Source organism: Nuphar pumila, chromosome 13 (assembly GCF_984573655.1).
Source record: "Nuphar pumila chromosome 13, dmNupPumi1.hap1.1, whole genome shotgun sequence".
Taxonomy (NCBI): domain Eukaryota; kingdom Viridiplantae; phylum Streptophyta; class Magnoliopsida; order Nymphaeales; family Nymphaeaceae; genus Nuphar; species Nuphar pumila.
In genome coordinates, this window is record NC_143261.1 from 56,336,667 (window position 1) to 56,359,025 (window position 22,359).

Consider the following 22,359-nt stretch of genomic DNA (forward strand, 5'->3'; position numbering starts at 1 on the left):
TGCAACAACATAGTTGGTTTGTGAAGACAGTGCAGGGGATGCAAGTATAAATTCTAACATACAAGTTACAAAGCATGGCATAGACCCTTATGAACAGTTTGATAAGCAAATATAAAGTATGAAGTGATGCTTACAGAATTATAGAACATATATAAATCCGATTCAATATACAGAATAAGAAATTAGAGTAAAGCATGCAGAAATGGCCTGAATGATACATTGGGATTGATGATTCTGTTAAAAAAAAAAAAATCATCGAGCAGTCACCATAATTATGCCAGATGGTTTTCCCAAGAAGATTTTTTTTCTGAAGCAACAGTAAGTAGAGAATTTAAGATATCATGGGTGCTTCATGCATTGGCTCCCGTTTTCACCCTTTTGATGCAGAAATGACTCCCGGAATTTCTTCTACCATAATAGTTGCCACTCTCCTAATATCTCTTGTCAGGGTCATGTCTTTGCTAGCATAATGCTTGGTTACTTCTCATCAGCAATTGCTAAAGATGGATCAGATAGTCCCTTTTATTGTTGTTTTTTTTAGCAAAGGCACTTGCCTAAGAAATGATTGGACCATTCAGAAGATTTGATCCATTGGTCAAATGATCAGGAATCACAGGTTGTCCCTATATGTGTGCCACTAGGATATCAAAATACACCGTTGATGGGTCAAAATGAATATCACAAACAAAGGCACCTTCTGTACCACATCAAATTCCGCAATAAATTCTACAGTAATGTACTCATGTCCTCGAGTTTTCCTAACGGTTCTGGCACACTCAAATAGGTGGAACAGCAGCAGCACAGGTGACTAAATGTAAACTTCAGTGCGGAGTGTCTGGTAAGTGAGTGTTGTGTAATAGCAGGTAAAGGAGATGGCAAAAAAAAAAATTGTGTCAGGAAAGATACTGAATCCATCACAGCCAACAATGTTATGGATGCAGGACCACTGAAAAATGGACCCTAAGACCACAAAAGGCAGACTATAACAACTTTCATTGAATGACATTTATGAGATAGCAAAATAAAAGTGAACTATTTATTGCTGGAAAAGAAGAAAAAGAAGAGATAAACCAAAAGGGAAAAACCATATTTATTGTGATCAAGAGGCACAACGCCTAGAAATATGAGGATCACCTTGCAGATACATACAACAACTGCGCGCGAAAATGATTTAATCATAAACATACGATTAGCAGGTCACAGACTGCAACGAGCCGGCTAAGGTAACCACAATCATCTAGTGATACCTAGTTTAGACAGTTTTGCAAATTGAGTTCTCATGATCCAAACAGAGGATAGGAAATGAGCTACCATTGAAGCAAGACTACTAACAGGTTAAATAAAAGGGAAAGGAAAACAAAACTATTATCCAGTTTATCTTATAATTGGATGTGGAAAAGTTCTCCGCAGTTATGGATGATATCGCTCAGCAATACGGCGAAGGAGGAGATCAAAAGCCAAATCTTATCAGTGCTGCTCTTGCCTTTCTAAAAATAACGCGCCATTAACCTCATATGGTGGTTGAGTTCTGATCTTCGCAGTGGTATTACACCCAGAGCCAAGGAGTGCTTCAGAAGTTAAACAATCAGGCGTGTCACCAACTGAACACCTCCGCCACCTACCCTTCCTTTACTATTGCCTAAACCAAAGGCTTTCTGTAGCCTATTCACGGAGTCACAAAATGAGATTACGCAAATCCATTGAGAACCCACAAATCTAATTTCAAGTTTAGATGCTAAACACTTTCATCTATGGGTTTTAAAAACACATTGTGAGAGTAATGATATCGATCCTTGAGAAGGGAAAGAAAGAAAAAAAAAAATTTTCAGTCCAGGATCAGGTTACCATTTATACAGGTTAAACATGGACCCATCACTGCAACTAGTTTCATCATTTGAGAACAGAGTCAACATATCCCAGCAGTTCTGAATTGTCGAAATTGCAGGTAGTAATGCGCAGAGATGCTTGTTTTGCAGGAACCATTTTTTTCCTTTTTTTTTTTTAGGCATTGGCGCTAACAGGCTCCAGAATCGACATCCAAAGGGGCAGTGTGATTGCATCTTTACAAGAATGTACACATGGTAAAACACAAACAGATTCCAGCTGATTTTGAATGTCTTTGTGACAAACAATCCGAGTGGATAACTGACAGAACAAAACGAAAAGGATCATGTTCTAGTAAGAAAACTATGATAAACAGGGTATATAAGCAAAATCTACTGATAAAACATGTTATAGCAATGGATCAAAAATGACTATAGGCAATGAAAAAGAACCTATGGTGAGTGGTTCGTTCACCTGTGTGATTTTTTTTTATTCCCGAGCTGCATTAACCAAAACAGGAAGTTGATTGCTTACATGCTATTGAAGATATGTTAATGATAAAACAAGACATAGAAACAATCAAATGCTATTAATGAGAGGCTGAAGGTAAAATAACCTAGAATGTATGAGTGATAGTAACACTTAATCAAAATGCATAGTATATTATATTGAGACGATTCAAAATACATAACACAAACCTGTCCAACAAGGGCAAGAAATCGAACGTTATGACAGAAACCCCATATGAAACCCAATCTTCAAAAAGAAAAATGACGGCAAAGTTAGCATGACGGCTGGACTGGGATTCGAACGAATCCTATTGGATTATTAAAATCTGATATCCTGAGCCCAACCAGAACAGAAATATGATATAAACAAAACTAAAGTGCGAAAATAAAAGAAGAAAAAAAAGGGGAAATGAACCAAGATTGGAAGATCTTGATCTAAAACAACACAAATAGAAATCCACTCCTGTGTAATATTAAGGAAAAACCAGATGAAGTAAATTATATAAAAAAAAATGAAGAACGATTGTCGGGTTTTAATGGATCCCGTTGCTGTGGCACGAGAGGGGTTGAGATTGTTTATGAACAATCCAACGCTACCCATAGTGCATGAATGGGGCCAAGACAGAAAATAATTGAAAGGAGATAAAAGACCATAAAGGGAAGCATGGGTGCTAACCGTGGGTTGATCGAGATTTTGGAAGGGTGATAATCTGAATGGAGTCCGAACGATGTATGGTTGATTCCTTTACAATCCTTCCTTTTCAAACCCGGTTCACAACAATTGCTGCAAATCTTGATTTCCGAAACCGACTGCTGAAGGGGATTCAATCTTCAACCGCTTAAGGTGGATGTCTCAGCGCGCCTGGGGATGAAAGAAAAAAAAATGGGGCAGAGAGCCTTGTAGATGACGAAGAGGATGAAGGTAAAGGGGGAAGAGATGGGTGATGATCGATGGTGGAGATGCGATTTTGTGGCCAATGATGGATGTTGTCCCCAGTGAGGTCGATGATGCCCCCCCCCCCTTTTTAGGGGCGTCCGAGTGTTCCTTTTAAAGATGTGCAGGAAGCTTCGAGAGGGGAGGCGGTTGAAGATCAGGGGTCGACCCTTTTGGAAGGATCGAGAAGAAGCTTCTGTTAGAGATGAAGGGTAGATGGTTGCTCGTCGAGGGAAGAAGAAGAGGATCGGAGGGCAGAGATGGAGGCTGTGATGGATGTCGCACATGGGGCTGGCGGGGGAAGCTTCGTGAAGGTGGGGGAAGTTGAAGATGATGTTGGCGATCAAGGGTTGCCCTGAAGCAGAAGGGGGATGAGAGGTTAATGGAAACGGGGCGTGCGAAGCCGTTGCAGATGAAGGGCGAATGGAGGCCATGGGGGCTTCGAGAGGGGGTTTCGCACATGGGGCTGGCGGCTGAGGGAGGAAGGCGAGTTAGGGTTTTCAAAACCCTAACTCGACCCTTAAACATTGAAAATCATTTTTTCCAAAAAAGGGCCTCCTTTTCAGGTTTTTCTAAAAAGGTGGTTAAGGATGAGTTTTCGGCAAAATCTTTGAAAACCACGTAGTCTTTCCTAATTTTTTTTTATTTTTTGCATGAGTTTTCCATTTTTTTGTATTTTTGGAACAGAATCTAAGTTTCTTACACGAAAACAAAGATTAAACACTAATTTTTTTGTATTTTCATGAGAAATATTTACAAGAGTATTTTTCTGAGAATTTCAGACCATTTTGGGAAAGTTTCTTCAGAAGAATGGGTTTGGACCCAAGTTTTGAGAAAATATTCGAGTTTTAAACTTTGATTTGAGGACTATAACACGATGGAACCAAACGGATACCGGACGAAGTGTCTGAGCTTTTCAAAAAGTTATTTTTGATAATTTTGAGAATTTGATTTAAAATTGGATAATGAAGCTCAGATTTGGATTTTGATGTGGATCCGGATCCGAAATTGAGTCAGATATGTAAAATAAATTTAATTTCAACAAAATTTGAGAAACAAAATGGAATTTAGATTTAAAACTGACTTAATTACCCAAAAAAATGGGGGAAAAGGGCAAAAAGGAGATGTTTACAACATTTTGAAAAATTTGGGGTGTTCACAGGAGGCCATGAGGAGGGAGGTGTTTATATCTTACACAACCTGTTGGAGTAGCAACTTCGTGTGTGGAATCGAGTTCTAATTCCTACCAATGGCATCTCAGATTGGGTCATCCTTCTCTTTCCAAGCTTCAAAGATTCATTCCACAGGTCTCTCCTACAGCGTCCTTTCAGTGTGAAGCATGTCAGTTGGGCAAGCATCATCGTAGTTCTTTTTCTTTAAGTCAGAGTTGTACTAGTCAAAGTCCTTTTGATCTAATTCATGTTGATGTTTGGGGGCCTAGTCGGGTTCCTAATAGGTTTCAGTCCAAGTATTACCTTGTCATTGTTGATGACTACTCTAGAGTGTCTTGGGTCTTTTTAATAAAGGAGAGATCTGAAGTCTTGTGTATTCTCCAATCTTTTATTCTTGAAATAAATACTCAATTTGGTTCCATTGTTAAAATTGTTCGCATTGATAATGCTCTTGAATTCAAATCTAGCAAACTATTACAATTTTATCGGGATAATGGGTTTTGCCCTCAATTTTCATGTGCCCATACGTCCCAGCAAAATGGGGTAGCTGAAAGAAAACACCGACACCTTTTGAAAGTAACTCGAACCCTTATGATTCAAACAAACATGCCAGCTTCTTTTTGGGGAGATGCCCTTCTTACTTCTTGTTACCTTATTAACAGAATGCCTTCTACTGCTCTTAATGACCAAATTCCTATCAGACAACTTTATCCTGATTGTTCTTTGTTCAAAGTTTCTCCTAAGGTATTTAGTTGTGTTTGTTTTGTGCAAAAACTTGGACCTACTAGGGACAAACTAGCTGCACAGGCAACTAAGTGTGTCTTCCTTGGGTATCCAAAAAACCAAAAAGGGTACAAATGTCTTGACCCCATTGCTCGTAAAGAGTATATCAGTGCGGATGTCACATTCTTTGAGACCATTCCTTACTTCTCGTCGTGCGCGTCTCGTGTGAATCCTGATATGTCCACATCATTTCCCTTACCCATTCCTCCCATTCCTTTGGAGTCAGTTCCTTTATTGCCTTCATTATGTTCTGATCCCTCTTCAACTCGGTTCCATGATCCTCCACTGGTGTATACTCGTCGTCAAGCCTCCTCTCGTGGCCCTTCATCGTCTTCTTCTCCTGCAGTCAGTGATCCTGATTATGTTGATGATTCTATTGCTTATCCTGATGATCGTAGAGCAGATCCTGAAATTAAAAATGATTTGCCCATAGCCCTGAGGAAAGGCATGCGTCAGTGTACTCTGCACCCAATTTCAAAGTTTGTGTCCACAGACAAGATTGGAAAGAGCATGCAAAACTTTCTATCTGCCATCTCCAGTCCTATCAATCATCAACAGGCTTTATTAGATCCTCAATGAAAACAAGCAATGCAAGAAAAAATGGACGCCTTGATTTCTCAAGGGACTTGGGAGCTTGTCGATCCTCCTTCTGATGCAGACATTGTTGGTTGTAAGTGGGTGTACACTATTAAATATCATTTTGATGGCACTCTGGAGAGACACAAAGCTCGCCTAGTCGCCAAAGGCTACACCCAAACATATGGGGTGGACTTCTTTGAGACTTTCTCTCCCGTAGCCAGAATGGGCACTATACGCTTAGTTACTTATGTGGTTGTTCATCATGGGTGGAGTATGACTCAGCTTGATGTGAAGAATGCTTTTCTGTATGGGGATCTATCTGAGACGGTCTACATGCAACAACCGCCTGGCTTCGAACAACAGGGAGAGTGTGGCAAAGTGTGCAAACTAAAAAAGGCAATATATGGCCTAAAGCAAAGCCCGCGTGCATGGTTTCACAAATTGTTTGAGGTGATGTCTAAATTTGGTTTCCAGAGGTCACCATCAAATCATTCTTTGTTCATAAAGATTAGCTCTAAGGGTTTTGTGACTATGGTTGTTTGTGTTGATATAATTTTAACTGGAGATAATGAGCAGGAGATTTCAAGCACCAAGGCATATCTGCAGAAATACTTTATTACAAAGGATCTGGGTCCTCTCAAGTACTTGTTGGGAATCGAAGTAGCAAGAAATAGAGAAGGTATGGTGTGATCATCGCAAAAATTTTCCTCTCGTAATATTCTCTCTCTTCCTTCTCTTTTCCCTTCCAACCTCTTATTTTCCTCCTTTTTGAAGGGAGAAAAGATAAAAGAACGGAAAGAAAGAGAGAAGAGAAAAGAAAGAAGAGAAGAGAAGAGGAACTCTTTTGCGGGTCTCACTTGACCTTAATTTTGAAAATATTTGAAATAACTCGCCTCCGTTTTGAAATATTTGCGGGAAAACTTGGAGACGGGATCCACTCGTCGGTACGAGGTTCGACCGTTCCTGGCGCCTTTACCAGGGGTAATCGAACCAAGGGTCGTATTTTATGCCTTTTTGCTTTGCAATGAATTTATCTAAGTATTTATCCTAAGTCTAAAATGCACGATGAATCATGCTTGTGCAAATGCAAAGATGTATGCTCTTTTTGAAAATATTTTGAAGAATTTCCAAGTGAATCAGATAAAGTGAAGAAATGTTTTCTAACTTAGAACTTAAGATTTGAAGTTCTAAGTTTTTAGAATAATCAGAGCTTAGGAAAAGGAATTTGGATCTTTGAGAGAAATGATCTTAAAACTGAAGGAAAGAAAATTTCAAAGACATAAATGGACTTTGAATTTGGAAGTTTGAACTTTGGAATGGAATTGAATTCTAACTTTGAAGTTTTTGAAGTTAGAAGGAAATGTGGGGGATCTAAAGGAATTGAGGAATGGGACTTGGAACAGTTGGAATTTCAAGATGAAATCCGAATCCAAATTCTGGATTCTGAATAGAGTTTTGAGTTGATTTTTGGATTTAAGATCTGAAATAGGAACTTTGGTTTGAATGAAAAAAATGAGACTGGCTTTGAGAATTGGAATTCAAAGTGGAATTTGGACTTGGAATTTTGAATGGAATTAGATTCAAGATGTGGAATCCAAGAAGGTATTTGGATCTGAAATCTGAGATCCGGGATAGGGTTGGACTCTGGATCCTAAGATAGAATTGGATCTGAAGTTTGAGATCCAAAATAGAATTGGGTTCTGGATCCTAGAATGGATTTGGATCTGAATCTGAGATCCGATGGTAGAATTGGATTCTGGATCCTAAGAGTTGGATTTTGGATCTGTAATTGGAGATCCAAAGTAGAATGGAGTTTATACTTGGAAATCTGGATCCAAGTTTGAGACTAGGATTTGATTTTGGATTTGAGTTTTGAGAAGTCAAAAATAGGACTTTTAAAGATGATCTGGGGTTTTGAAGATCCAGATTTGAACTTGAGAAGGTTTGAGATTCAAAGTCAATCTCAACTTTGATTTAAAACTTCGAAGAAAAAAAACTGGGTTTAGAATCAGAAGATGACTTTAGAAACTTCAAAGTTGAATTGAACTTTGATATTGAGTTTTGAATTTTGAGTTTGGAAATTTGAAGTTTGAATATGAAATAATTTTGAAATTTCAAAGTCAAATTGGACTTTGAAATTTGAGATAGGTTTGGAAAATAGAAAAGATGTTCAAAATCACTTGGGTTTTTGAAATAATTTTGAAAAATATGATGCAATTTTACCCTACATGATGAATGAATTTCAATAAATTTGAGATTGGACTTTGAAAAGCTATTTCATTCTTTAAATGAATTAAAATAAGATTGAAAATATAATACATCCTTGACTATGGTCATTGAATGTATTATATAGTAATCTATATTAAAATTCTAGTGAAGAATGAAACACATTTTTGTGCTTTTATAGAGTTTAGAATGGAATTAACTCTCAATATACCCTGACTATGGCCATTGGTATATATATTGAATTAATTCTAAGTTAAACTCTGATAAAAGGTAAAATATTTGAAGAATATGATGATTTTTTGAAAGAGGATCCAGTGTGGATCCAGTGTTATTTCATAAAAGATAAGAATACTAAGTCTTGTTTACACCCCGACTATGGCCGTTGGTATAAATCATCAACTTAGAATTAACTTACCTTTTATGAAATGATGTACGTGCCATTCGTGTTTCACCAATGTGAGATTTTGAGAAATAAAGGAAAAATGCATGAAGAACAAGTAATTCATGATATTTACAATGCTCATTCATTCTATCTAAAATAAGAAATGTAAAGTTCTCGTTAATATCTAGCTATTACAATACACGAAATTGAATTTACAACTCTAAATAATGATATTTTCCACATATTCCCTGCAAAACACTTGGTTAGTATGGAAAATAAAAGAGAAATGGCATATATCACATGGATTTAAGCGATGGGACACTCATATACCTACCTTGTGCTTAACTCCTAATGAAACGACATGGATGATCTAAAGTATGGAAGGATAACCAAATGTGTTATATATATATATATATATATATAATATTGATATAAAGTAGGTGAGTGGCAGATGTATATGGAGTGAAGGTATTGAAATGAAGTGTAGTGAGAGCTGATTATGGGGCAAAGAGTGAAGTGAGGGCTGTAGCAGTATCTAAAGGCAGTGGGGGAAGAATACTGTGAGGTGGTGGTACCACAGTATATGCTTGATTCCAACAGGTGGCTGTGTATGTATCTTGCAGCAAAGTGTTGCTGCAAATCCGAGGGGCGGGTAATTGATGTACATCAGCTATATACAGGGTAGAAGATGGTTGTTGGCAAGTGTAACAGCACCTTTAGTGGAGTTTATGTGATGGACTCAATAAACATACCTACTGTAGGTACACATGCTGGAAGATACATCTAGCAAATAGGGATTTTACTGTTGTTGATGGGTGGACATGTGGTAGCTAGAATAAGCATCCCAGCAGGTGGTAATCTTTGCAATCACCCGTTAGCAAATGGATCAGTGACTCATGGAGTGGAGCTTGTGCTGTTGCAGGTGGATAGTGCAGAGTGGTATGTGCTGGAATTATACACAGATGAGTGCAATAGGTGTAGTGCAAGTAAATAAGAGATATAATATGCTAAGCAACCAATCCCAACGTATTCACTATTGAGAATGGCATCTACTACAAGCGACAAATAAGCAGATGAGTCTGGCTGCACTCTTCTCTGGAGATCCTTCTGTTGCTTATAGATACCCTTTATTATCAGCAACCCGCAAGCCAAGTTGCCCAAAATTTTACCATGACAGGTAATGTAACTTCTGCGCCAGACTAAAAAAAGGAATGTGTACAGCACCATAGTGTGGGAAGGGAAGCAAAATATGAACACACAACAATGAAGGATGTTGCCTTCACATCAACTGATAGCATCTTTTTCTTTTTACAAAATGTTAGTGGAAATGATGTTTTATCACTTTCAGCATCGACCTACCGAACACCATCCAACAATTTATGAACCTTGGAGAAAGACTTTGTTGACCATCTTACTAAAAACCTTAACTATAATACCTTGAGCCAATACCCTTGAAAACGTGAGTTGGCCATCGAAGGGAAATTCTATGTGGCACAAGACATATAAGGTTACACCTTCAGCAGTTATACTATTTTTTTTTTTTTATACTAAATCAGAGTGAAAGAACCGAACCCAATGTGAATCTCATTTGAATTCAGCACAACAGGATATTAGAATTTTACAAGAGGATAAATATAATATAGCCAATCTACTTTTCCATAACGATCTCTAAGTTCATTCTACAGATTTTGAGGAGCTTTATCCCAACCAGTGGAGATGTCTCTAGGAGAGCTTGTCAAGTTAATAATGGTGTTGCTGGGGTGTTTATGGATGATTTGAATGCTTCTATGCTGAAAAACTGACGTAACATTCAAAAGGGATAGTAAGACCAAAGACTATAATGGATTTTGTTAATCTTGACAGTCAGATCGCAGCAACCATCTCAAATACTCTAATTCAGACTTATCACATAAGGTGATGCTGACTCTTACCTCACCTAATGGGTATGCAGATTCTTGTTTAATATGATGATACAGGACACCACCACATGAAAGCATATATCAGAAACTGGAGAACGTGAATAGGGAAGATACAAACTAAATGCAGTAAACGAATGTCATCTGATGTTTATTAAAACTAGAAAATCAAATGCTAGGAGATAGATCAAAGGGGAAAAACAGGAAATTAATCACGGCAAATAACCAGAGAACAAAATAAGAATTAAAAGTTAAAACGTCAATCAATTATCAAAATAGAATTAGAAAGCTGAGGCAAATACAAGAGAAATACTGAATCGGATGACAGTCCTAGATGATCCTCAAAGCCAACGATCATACCCGAAGTCAAGGAGAAGAATATAAAACTGTGAAAAAGAAAAAAAAAATCAGGTAAACAAAACGATCATAGTGCATTGAGAGAATTGCAACAAATAAAATAGAATCCCCTGTTTGAGATGAATTATCGATACTGGATGGTGCAGAGGATGCACTTGATCCCAGCGGCAGTTGTCTGTGTCAAGATGGACGAATCTCGAATCCTTGAAAGCCTTCTGAAGGTCCTTAGCCGGTAGTCATGTTCTTCCCTTAGAATCCAAGCTTAACGCATAGGGATCAACACGTCTAAGCACATCCATGCTTTGATGCAATGTACAGAAGTATCTATGTGGAATTTAAGGGGAAAGAAAAAAAAAAAGCAAGGAGCACAGACTAAAAGGGAAATGGAATTAACAGGCAGTCGATAAGAGATGAATATCGACCAATCATGGTAAATCAAAATGGATATAAATGGTTATCCCTCCAGACAACTAAGATGAAAGAAAAAAAAAAAAAAAACATAACCGGAAACATAGGCCAACAGATAAACAAAATCAAAATGAATTGGATGCATAAAACCAGAAAATGGGGATGACCTATGATACGCTGGAAGGAAATGGAATGGAAGATTAGATGCAGGAATTTAATTGCGAAAATCAAAGATACATAATGAAAATCAAAACCAACACGATTATAATGTTATAAACAGAACATAGAAAATGATGATTAAAGAACAGATGCCAGCAATAGTTAAAGGAAACTAAAAATATATTACTGATTCCGGGAAATGATAAATAACTGCTTGAATCTAATCATGCAGCCGATGTTCAAAGCAAAGAGAAAAAAAAAAAAAAACCAGCAACAAAATGAAAGAAAGAAAAAAAAAGGAATGTCGGAACATGTCTGTTCCATTGAATATCGCACATATATGTGGATTGGTTTTGCTATCAGCAAATCAATTACCACCCAGAGTGCTTTTAACGAAATGCCGAATGATGAAAACTAAGGAAATCCACAGAAAAGAAAGGAGAAAAGAAGAAAGAGAGAGAAAAAAAAAATAAATAAAAAAAAGGGGAAACAAAAAGCAAAGAAGGGAGGAGTAGCTCTTACTGGTTTGCTGAGGGATTAATTGATCCTGGCTCTATAGATATTCTGGAGCTTGAAAGTAGTTCGAATGAGATTTCAACTGCAAGCCTTCTTCAGAACTCAAGTGAAGAAAAGGGGAGCGTAAACGGGAAAAGGTAAACAGATGCGCTATGGAGAGATCAAGATCGGATCCCTCTACGAAGTCTGGAGGCCTCTTCTTAAAGGAAGAATGGAAGGCTCGAGAGGGTGAAATCTGTTAAGGATTGATGGTGGAAAAGAGAGCATGCGGTTTGAAGATGGAGGGTGGAAAGAGGAGGGGAAGAAGGCGCAGGAGGATTCCGTTGTAGAATTTCTCATTTTCCAATAAGAGGACTCCTTTTAAGAAATTTTTGCAAAAATGGTTGGGAAATGAGTTTTTTTTGGAAAAAGGCTTAAGAATCCTTCGCTTTCTTGTAATTTTTCCCAATTTTTTTTTTTGGTCTTTGGTTTTTTTTTTTCAATTTTTTTGTATTTTTAGAATAAAATCCTAAAGTTTGTGAGAAAACAAAGGTTAAAACTAATTATTTTTTTGTGTTTTTGCAAAAAGATTTACAAAAGGGAATTTTTCTGAGAATTTACAAGCCATTTTGAGAAAATTTCTTCAAAAATGAGTTTGGATCCGAATTTTGAGAAAATATGGATTTAAAGTACTGGATTCGGATCCGGAATTGATTTTGAATATATCAATGTGGAATTCGATCCAAAAATCTGAAGAAAGACTGAAATTTAGTTTTGAAATCACTTCGACCTTCTCAGAAGATGGAATTAGGGGCAAAAAGGTCTTTTTGAAAATTTTGGGGTGTTCACATATGGTTCTTTCTCAGAGTAAATATGTGCTTGATCTTTTACAGGAGACAGGGATGCTTGGTGCAAAACCAGCCACTATTCCCATGAATCCTAAACTGTTCTTGTATGACGAGCAATATGAGGCAGTTGATAGTAAGTCCTATAGGACTCTCATTGGTAAACTTTTCTATGTTACTGTAACTAGGCCTGACATATCATTTGTTGTTGGCAAATTGAGTCAATTCATGGATAAACCAAGAAAAGTTCATTGGGAGGCAGCTATGATGGTTCTTAAATACCTGAAGACATCTCCAGGAAAAGGTCTATTGTTTATAAAAGAGGCAAATCTTGATGTGGTTGCGTATACTAATGCTGATTATGCAGGGTCGGTTGATGATAGGAAGTCTACTACAGGGTTCTGTGTTTTTGTTGGTGGCAACTTAGTTTCATGGAGAAGCAAGAAACAAGCTGTAGTAGCAAGATCAAGTGTTGAGTCAGAATATAGGGTCATGGCACAAACTGCTGCTGAAATGATTTGGATAAAATCTATGCTTACCGGATTGAGCATAAAGGTTTCTCTGCCTATTAAGATGATGTGTTTCATGAGAGGACTAAGCATATTGAGATAGATTGTCATTATATTCGGGATATGGTTCAAGTGGGAAATATATCAACTTTTCATGTTTCTTCAGAAGATCAAGTAGCAAATGTTTTTACCAAACCCCTTCCTATCACAGAATTCTCAAAGTGTTGTAACAAGCTGAGCATGATTGATATCAATGCTCCAGCTTGAGGGGGAGTGTTGAGAGTTATTATTGTGAGGGGTTTATTGGGTGGTCTTGTTTATATTTTAACTTTCAATGCTCTCTAGTGTAATTTTCTTTATTGATCCTAATCACTACTTAAGGGTGATTAGGGCTAATCGTGAAGGTACTTTTCTATCTTTTCTCAAACCAAGTTTCAACATATACTTTAATTATATGTAATTTGATTTTTTTATAGTAGATTGGTGGATTTCTTTTGTCATTGGTTGTCTCCAGCTCCAGACCATTGTTGTTCAAGTCTTAGGTCTCACATGCATTACATTCAGTTGTGAACGTGATTGAAGTACTTTTGAAGCAGTAAAATATTATTTACTACTAATTACTAAATAATATTTGTCAGTTTGTATATATTTTAACTTTATATATATTTTTATAGATTCATACAAAGAAAAGAAACTGACTTTTGCACAAAAAGTTGAATGGTTTTGATGATGCATGAAATGCGCATCATGTTAATAAGTTTTTCATGCATTTTGTATTAAGTTTAAGGTTTTAAACCCATGTTTAGATGTATTTTGATAGTAAGGGGTTATGGTTCGAATTTCAGAAAAATCGGAGTTAAAATGAGAGAGTTATGGCTATTTCAGTGTTTGGGCATGGATTTCGAGGTGGATCAGATCCATATCCGACCCAATTAGGTTATTTGGACTTTGGATCAACCCTTAGAAAGCCCAAAACCCAATCCACACGCCTTCCATTACAAAAAGTTTTGCAGAAACCCCCCCAGAAAGAGGCGCATAGAAAATATTTTTTTTATAACAGTGTTTCTGAAAATTATCAAAAGTATAAATAGTTTTTTCCAGCAAACCCTAGGCGTCTTTGGCTTTGTTTGGATGCCCCCTACAGTGATTCTACTCCAGCAGCTCCTTCCTCTCCATCCTCCCACGTTTTGGCCATTGAAGACCGGTCTATGCTTGGGTTCAAAGCATATTTCGATCCCCCTTGTGTTTTCTCTTAATTTCTTTCTTTCTCATTGCTGTATTTTCACCATTTTTCTGTACTTTTGCAGGTGTAGCAGAGGTGGAGACCATTAACCTTGTGTGGGAGTGCGAAACACACCAACAAGGTGAGCCGGCCCTACCTCCATCCAGCTTTCTACACCCTCTGATCGAGAATCGGCGCATAATCCATCTTCGGTGGATCTCCAACGTGTAGCAGCTGCAAAGGTGCTGTTTTTTGGTGAAGTCCAGCATTCTCGAACTGTTTGGGACGTCCAACTCCAGCCACGGTCCGCTCTTCTTCATCCCCCCGGTCGTCGGATCTTCCAAGAGGTAGGTCTTCTTCTTCCTTCTCTTCTAGCTAAAACCGAATTGTGTGTTGGTTTTCTTTTATTATTTCTGTGTGTTTCTTTTATTTTTTTTTGTTTCAACCTTAGAATAGTATCAGTGAATAGACCATCACGTTAGATCTAGGTTTGTTTCATTGTTTGCATGTTCGAGTATCGATTTCCATCATTTTTTAAGAAAAACGTGTAAATCGGCTAGAGGTTCTTCTAGCCGATTTGGGTTGTCTTATCCAATGTGTGTGTTTGTGTTATTTCTACAGAAAAAGCCTTCAAAAAGATTAGTTTGAGTTATTTTGGGTGTTGGGAACTTGAAGAAAGGCATTTTTCATTAAAAATCAATAAATCGGCTAGATCCATTCTAGCCGATTTTGATTTATTTTCAATTTTTGCCTTAGTTCGGATTTTAGCAGCCACGCTGGGTTAATAGACCCTTTATAGATCCGATTCCAGTGAGTTCTTGCAGATCTATTGAGGGTTGAGTCATTGCTTGATTTGGGTGTCTTTGATTTTTAAAGATTTTTTTATTCAAATTATGAAAATCGGCTAGAATCTCATCTAGCCGATTTCTTTTATTTTGTTTGCTCGTGGTGTGCATGTAATCTTCTACTTCATACTGCATGTCTGCATATTTTATTGATTTTACAGTGTTGCAAAGTGTGTTGTGGTAGAGTTAACATTTTAGGACTATTCTAGATAATCGTTTTTATCATTTTGTGTTTTTGTGTTTTAGGTCTATTGAGAAAATTCCAAAAATCGAGTTTTAGTTCTTGATGTTTTTTTTTATGAATTCCAGCATAGTGTTGTTCATGTTTGCATTTGTGTAATTAGGAGTTCTTTTTATTAGATTTTAATTTAGTTTTATCAAAATTGTTTGGTGTTTAGCTTAATCGTTTTCTTTTAGTTTGTATTTTTTTAGTCTTCTTCTTCCCCAAGGAGGGGCGGCAGCCATTAGAGCTCAATTCGAGCTCTAGGCTGTTTTTTGGTAATTCTTAATTGCAATTAGGTAGGTTTAATTAGGTTGTCTAGGTTCAATGTATTAGGGTTTATTGCTTTAGCCGTTTTTAGGATTGCATTTATGTAAGTTTTGGAATTAGGTTAGCATTTACTCCTAGGAAGTTGATTTTCTATTTAAGTCATTTTATTCCCTAGGTAGCTTTAATTGCATTAGTTTAGGAAGTAGCATCATTAGAAGTTGGCAATTTTTGAGGAGGGTAATTAAAGTAATTGCATTTAAAAAAAGTTTTTGGAACGAGTAGTTTCTCCAAAAATCGTGTGGAGCATTCAAAAGAGCATTAAATTTGGAATGTGCATTAAAGAAAGGAGTTACTCATTTGCTTTGGAAAGTGTTTTTGAAATTTAATTAAACCTCCAATCTAGGCTCCACGATTTTCATAAAGAATTAAAAGCAATTTAATTCCATCTTGAAAAGCAAAAATCGTGGCCTTCTAGATTGGACTTTTCGTTTTCCAAAGAGAGTCTTAAAATATAATTAAGGAGTGTAACTCCCTCATTCAGTGGGGCGATTTTTGGAGAATCCAAATCATTTCCAAGTTGAGCATTGATAATTATTACTTTATTTTCCTAACCTCCTTCATTAAAATCGATAACTTTGAATTAATTGTAGGATAATTAAAGGGTTACTACTTTCGTCGACCCAATTAAGTGAGTCAAACCCTAGTCTAAACCCCTTTGAGTCTAGTCAAAACCGAGCCTACCTAACCTAGTCAAAGCCTAGACCAAACCTAGTTCGAGTCAACCCTAGCCCTAGTCAAACCCAAATCAAACCCAAGCTTAGGTCAACCAAGACCAAGACCTAACCCTAGTCAAGACTTAGTCAAACCTAACCTAAGTTTAGGTTAACCGAGTCTACCTAACCTAATCCAAGTCAAGCCTAGTCGAGTCAACCTTATCCCGAGCCTATCTCACCTAACCTAACCCAAACCGAACCCATCTAAACCAAACCAACCTTAGTTGACTAAGTCAACCCTCAACCGAGTCCAACCTAGTCTTAGTAACCTAACCAAGTCAAAACCTAACCCTAGTCGAGTCCTAGTCCAACCCATGGTGAGTCAAGACCGAACCTAGTTTGAGTCAACCTTAGCTAAGTCAAAACCGATTCCACCCAAGCCAACTCGAACTTAGTCAAGTCAAAACTGAGCCTAATTGAGTCAACCGAGTGAACCCTAACCCTAGCCCTTGTTCTTTAGTGGGTTTGATGTCATTTAGATGTTATTTATTTTGATTTTAGGTTTTATTAGTTTAAGTTATTTGATTTAGTATAGTGTAGAAGTGTGTGTGTAAATTGTGTTTTATTTGTGTGGGTGATTTGTGAATTTGTGCTTAGTTGACTCTTAGTTATTTAGTATTTAACATATTCAATTAGAATTGCATTTCATTGAGTAGCTTAGTTGCATTTGCATCGTTAGTTAACGTATTTTTAGTCATAATTTGCTTATCGTATTTTGTTCATCATGCATTTAGCGTAATTGTAATATTCATCTGCATATACACTGTTATTCAGTGTCATTTAGATTACATTAGGTTTAATTTGCATTTTATAGTGTTTAAATAAATTCATAAAGTGAATAGTGCACTCAAAGAAAAACCCGATTTTTGCCCTGTCGCACAAGCGTTATTTTCTGTGTAAACATTTCGTGTTTTCCAAATTTTTTTTTTCTGTTCACTTTAGTGGCATGTTATCTGACTACAGACCAAATTTTAGCTCTTTCGGAGTTGATTTGGTCTGATTTTTAAGCGTTTTGCGAAAACCGCTTTTTCTGGATTTTAAGTTACAGGACTTTCGATATCCTGATTTTTCCCAGATTTGAAACACTTATATCTGGAGTTCCGGATATCTTTTTTTCATTCTGTAAAAACTTTCAGATTTTTTAATCTGTCAGTTGCAGAACAGAATAAATTTCGGAAAAATCGGACCTCGTTTGCCCTGTCAAACAGTGGTTTTTTGATAACTTGTCAGAAAGCTATTTTGCACTAGTTAGGGGCAGTTTCGTAATTTCCTTAGTTTCGGCACTTTAGACCTGTTTTCAGTAATTTCTGCATTTTAGGAGCTGCATAATCATCATACAGCATTAGTAGAATTAATTTAGTTAATTTTAAGAATTAGTTTAGTATTTTATTTAATTATTGTCTGATAAGTAGCATTTGTTTTATTATTTTCGTAAAATTAGAATTAGTTTTAGTTATTGTTTGCATTGTTAGATTAGAATACTAACTTTGTATTTCTCTGCATTTTTAGGTTGAAAAGCATATTTAGTTTCCAAGGTTATTGTCCAAGTGCGAAGAGTGAATAATTGGCGAAAAGACGGAAATACCCTTGGTGTGGAGCAGAGGACTTAGTGCTGTTTCATTTTCAATTTAGTGATTAATTGTAGTTGTATTAACTTTATAATTGTAGATTGACATTTGTAATTAATAAATTAAATTTCCTAGAAATATCTTGATTAATTTTTGTTCCCTGAGGATTCGACCCGTACTTACCACTTTGTGGAAAGTCGGTTTTTATACTTTTGGTTGACGATTTTCCAAAGTTTTATTGCAAATACTTGTTTTTAAAAATATCATTTCAAAATATCAACCAAATTTTGGCACCGTTGCCGGGGAACGGCGAATTAATTACTTTATTTCTTAGAGTTTGATTTATTAATTTGTTTTAGTTAGTTAATTATTTGTTTTCTTTTTAGTTAGTAGGATTAGTAAGTGAATATAGGATTAACATAGTTAGTAAATATAGGATTCACGTATTGTTCTTTCTAGGATTCACTTAATTATCATTCTGCAAGGAGCGATTAGACAGGTGGGTTTTAGAAAAACTTAGTTTGTGATTTCCTGTATTTATTTGTTTCAGTATTTTAGAATAGTTTACTTTGTTGTTATTCATTTAGTTATAGACTTTTGACATAGATAGTTAGCATCTCTGTTTCGTAGTACTGTTATTTGTTTTATTTACGTTTTAGTACCTGTGTTAGTGTAGTTTAGATTTAGGTCGTTTGTTTACATTTGGTCTTAGTACCAGTGTATGCAGGGGCGACGAGGTTTAGGAACCCCATTACACCCATTTGTTGACAACCCAGAGAGAATTTTATATTCTCATCGAAGTTCGACAACAATGGCTAACATGGATCCTCCACCTCCACCCCCAGCTCATCCACGTCTTCTGCGGGAATACTTCATTCCCACAGATTATGTTCAGGCATCCTGCATTCGAAGACCCGAAGTAGGAGCGCCTCATTATGAGATTAAGGCTAGCATTATTCAGATGCTCCCATCTTTTTATGGCCTTAGTCACGAGGATCCCTACCGCCATTTAGATGAATTCCTTGAAATCTGTTCTACGGTAAAGATACATAATTTCGATGATGACGCCTTGCGGTTGACTCTATTCCCTTTCTCATTGAAGGACAAAGCCAAGTATTGGCTAAAGTCCTTAGATTCTGTAGAAATAGAGTCCTGGGATCAATTGCAACAGGAGTTTCTTCGGAAATACTTTCCCATTGGTCGTACGAACCAATATCGTAGAGCCATCACTAGCTTTTCAGAGCTAGATGGTGAGCGCTTTCATGAGACCTGGGAGAGAATGAAGGATCTCCTCAGGAAATGTCCCCATCATCAGGTGCCGAAATGGCAACTAGTGTAGAGCTTCTACGATGGATTGTCTGACAAGAATCGTCAGATGATCGACTCTTCATGTGGAGGGACATTCATGCTGAAAAGCGAGGACGAAGCATGGAGGTTATTTGATACATTGGCCGAGAATTCCCTACACCATGCTTCGAGCTCTCATTCTGATAGAGCCACACCCAGCATTAAGAAGAAAGCTGGTGTTCTTGACATTGGTCCATCTACTGCACTACAGTGCAAGGTAGACATGATTGCTCAGAAGCTGGACCAGCTTCTCTCAGGACCATCCACTACACAGCAGGTGTGTACTCTTTGTGCCAGTCCGGCACACGATATCACTGAGTGCCCTTCGGCAGCTCAGTACCCTGAATTTGTTCAAGAACAAGTTCAGGCAGCTCAGGGTTACGTCAGACCGCCGAACAACCCATTCTCATCTACATATAATTCGGGTTGGCGTAACCATCCCAATTTTTCATGGAAGAATCCACAGTCTTCTATGCAGATGCCTACATCCTCTCAGCCAGCTCGGCAGCCATCTTTTACTCAGCCATTCCAGAGGCCGAGCTATTCTCAGTCTTCTTCTTTAGTCCCTTCCCCGATTCAGCAGGAGTCTGCCCCGCAGACATCTTTTGAGGAGAGACTTCTCCAGGCATTCCAAGAGGTGAAAACCTCTAATCAGAATGCCTTCGAGAAGTGTAGCCAGATATTGAGCTCACATACGCTGTCCATTGCGAAGTTAGAGTCGCAAACGGGACAGTTAGCTGAGGCTATTAGTAGGAGACCCGAGGGTACATTGCCAAGTCAGGCTGTCATGAACCCGAAGGGCAAGGACCAGATGACTGGAGGCCTGTTTCATACTGAGACACAGCAGCAGGCCAAATTTGTTATGGCCCTGAGGAGTGGACGTGAGTATCACGTCGAGAGCAGAGAGAGAGAGAGTAGAGAGAGGATAGATGAGCCAGAGACCATTGTTTCACCTACGTCGGCTCAGCCATCATTATCATCCCCATCCCCATCATCATCTTCATTACCTTCATCATCATCATCTTGATCTTCAGTGCAGAAGAAGGATAGGAGTGAGCCTTCTCACAAAGAGGAGGAGCCAGCAGAGTATATTCCCCCACCACCCTATCCCAAAGCATTAGAGTCTCCTGGATATAGAGGGAAGCAAGGTGCGAAGATCCAGGACATGCTCGACATATTCAAGCATGTGCAGATCAACCTACTTTTGCTCGATGCGATTCAGCAGGTGCCGGCATATGCCAAATTTCTGAAGGAGCTATGTACACAGAAGCGGAAATCTAGAGAGAGAGTTCCTAACAGGGTCCATCTGACTGAGCAGGTGAGTTCAGTACTTCAGCATCAGACACCACCAAAGCTCAAGGACCCTGGAGCCCCTATCATTGCTTGTACTATAGGGAACATCCGGATAGAATGCGCATTGCTCGATCTTGGAGCAAGTGTGAACATTCTGCCCGGGTATTTCTTTGATTCTTTCAGGCTAGGAGAGATAAGATCGACTCCTATTACACTTCAACTGGCAGATCGTTCTGTCAAGGTACCGAGAGGTGTCTTGGCGGATGTGCTAGTTAAGGTGGATGACTTTTATTTCCCAGTCAATTTCATTATTCTTGATATGGAAGGAGTAGACAGCCAGCACCAGACTCCGATCATTTTAGGCAGACCATTCTTGGCGACTGCCAATGCATGCATCAATTGTAGAACCGGAGCCATGGATCTCTCATTCGGCAATCGGAAAGTCAAGCTGAATATTTTCAATGCCGCGATGGGACCAGCGGGAGACATGGACTGCTTTCATGTAGATATTGCACATGAGTTAGTGGAGGAGCAGCCCGAGTTGTATATTACTGAGGATTCTTTAGATTTGTACCATATAGAGAAGAATAGTGGCATAGATAGCGTAGATGTGTCTAGAGTGTCGTCAGAGAGACCACCTTGGGGAGCCATCATTAAGACCCTCCCACCACTTGCGGAGACCTCCGCCAAATCCTCGATAGAGTCACCTCCGAAACTCGAGTTGAAACCCTTACCGGATTCACTCAAGTATGCTTACCTCAGAGATGATGAGACTCTGCCTGTGATCATCTCGTCCCGGCTCACTGAGGAGCAGGAGCATAGATTGCTGACTATTCTTCGAGAGCACAAGGCAGCGATTGGCTGGGGAGTTGCTGATCTGAAGGGGATTGATCCTTCATTCTGCATGCATAGAATTCATTGTAATGAGAAAGTCAAGCCATTTAGGGATATGCAGAGAAGGCTAAATCCCAACATGAAGGAAGTGGTGAAGAACGAGGTGGTGAAGTGGTTGGATGCCAGAATCATTTACCCTATTTCTGATAGCCAGTGGGTCAGCCCGATTCAGGTTGTGCCGAAGAAGTTAGGACTCACTGTGGTTGAGAACGAGAAGGGTGAGAGAATTCCGATGAGGACCACTACAGGATGGCGAGTCTGTATCGATTATCGGAAGCTGAATGTGGCAACTAGGAAAGATCATTTCCCATTGCCATTCATTGATCAGATCCTAGAGAGACTCGCAGAGCAGAGCTACTACTGCTTTCTAGATGGATATTCAGGATAAAATCAGGTAGTTGTCCATCCTGACGACCAGGAGAAGACTACGTTTACATGTCCTTATGGCACCTTCGCGTTTAGACGTGTGCCGTTCGGGCTCTGTAATGCCCCAGCCACTTTTCAGAGGTGCATGCTTGCTATCTTCTCGGACATGATTGATGATGTGATGGAAGTTTTTATGGACGATTTTTCAGTTTATGGCTCTTCATTTGAAGATTGCCTCCAAAAACTTACTCGAGTACTGAGTAGGTGTGCGGAGACAAATCTTGTCCTGAGTTGGTAAAATAGTCATTTTATGGTCCAGGAGGGGATTGTGCTCGGACACATTGTGTCCAAGCGAGGCATTGAGGTTGACAGAGCGAAGGTGGAATCCATTTCTCATTTGACTCCACCCACCTCTATGAGGCAGATTCGGTCATTCTTAGGGCATGCGGGCTTTTATAGGCGG

At 38.3% G+C, this 22,359-nt stretch overlaps 1 protein-coding gene and 1 non-coding gene across 2 annotated transcripts in view; both read right to left on the reverse strand.

Moving 5' to 3' along the window:
- The window catches only part of LOC149818443 (uncharacterized), a 1,135,480-nt gene that overhangs the window by 788,379 nt on the left and 324,742 nt on the right, over positions 1-22,359 (reverse strand). The gene's annotated exons all lie outside the window — the stretch shown is intronic.
- Positions 19,211-19,313, reverse strand: LOC149818450 (small nucleolar RNA R71). Its single transcript, XR_016427476.1, has one exon. It is a non-coding gene; the product is annotated as a small nucleolar RNA R71 (small nucleolar RNA).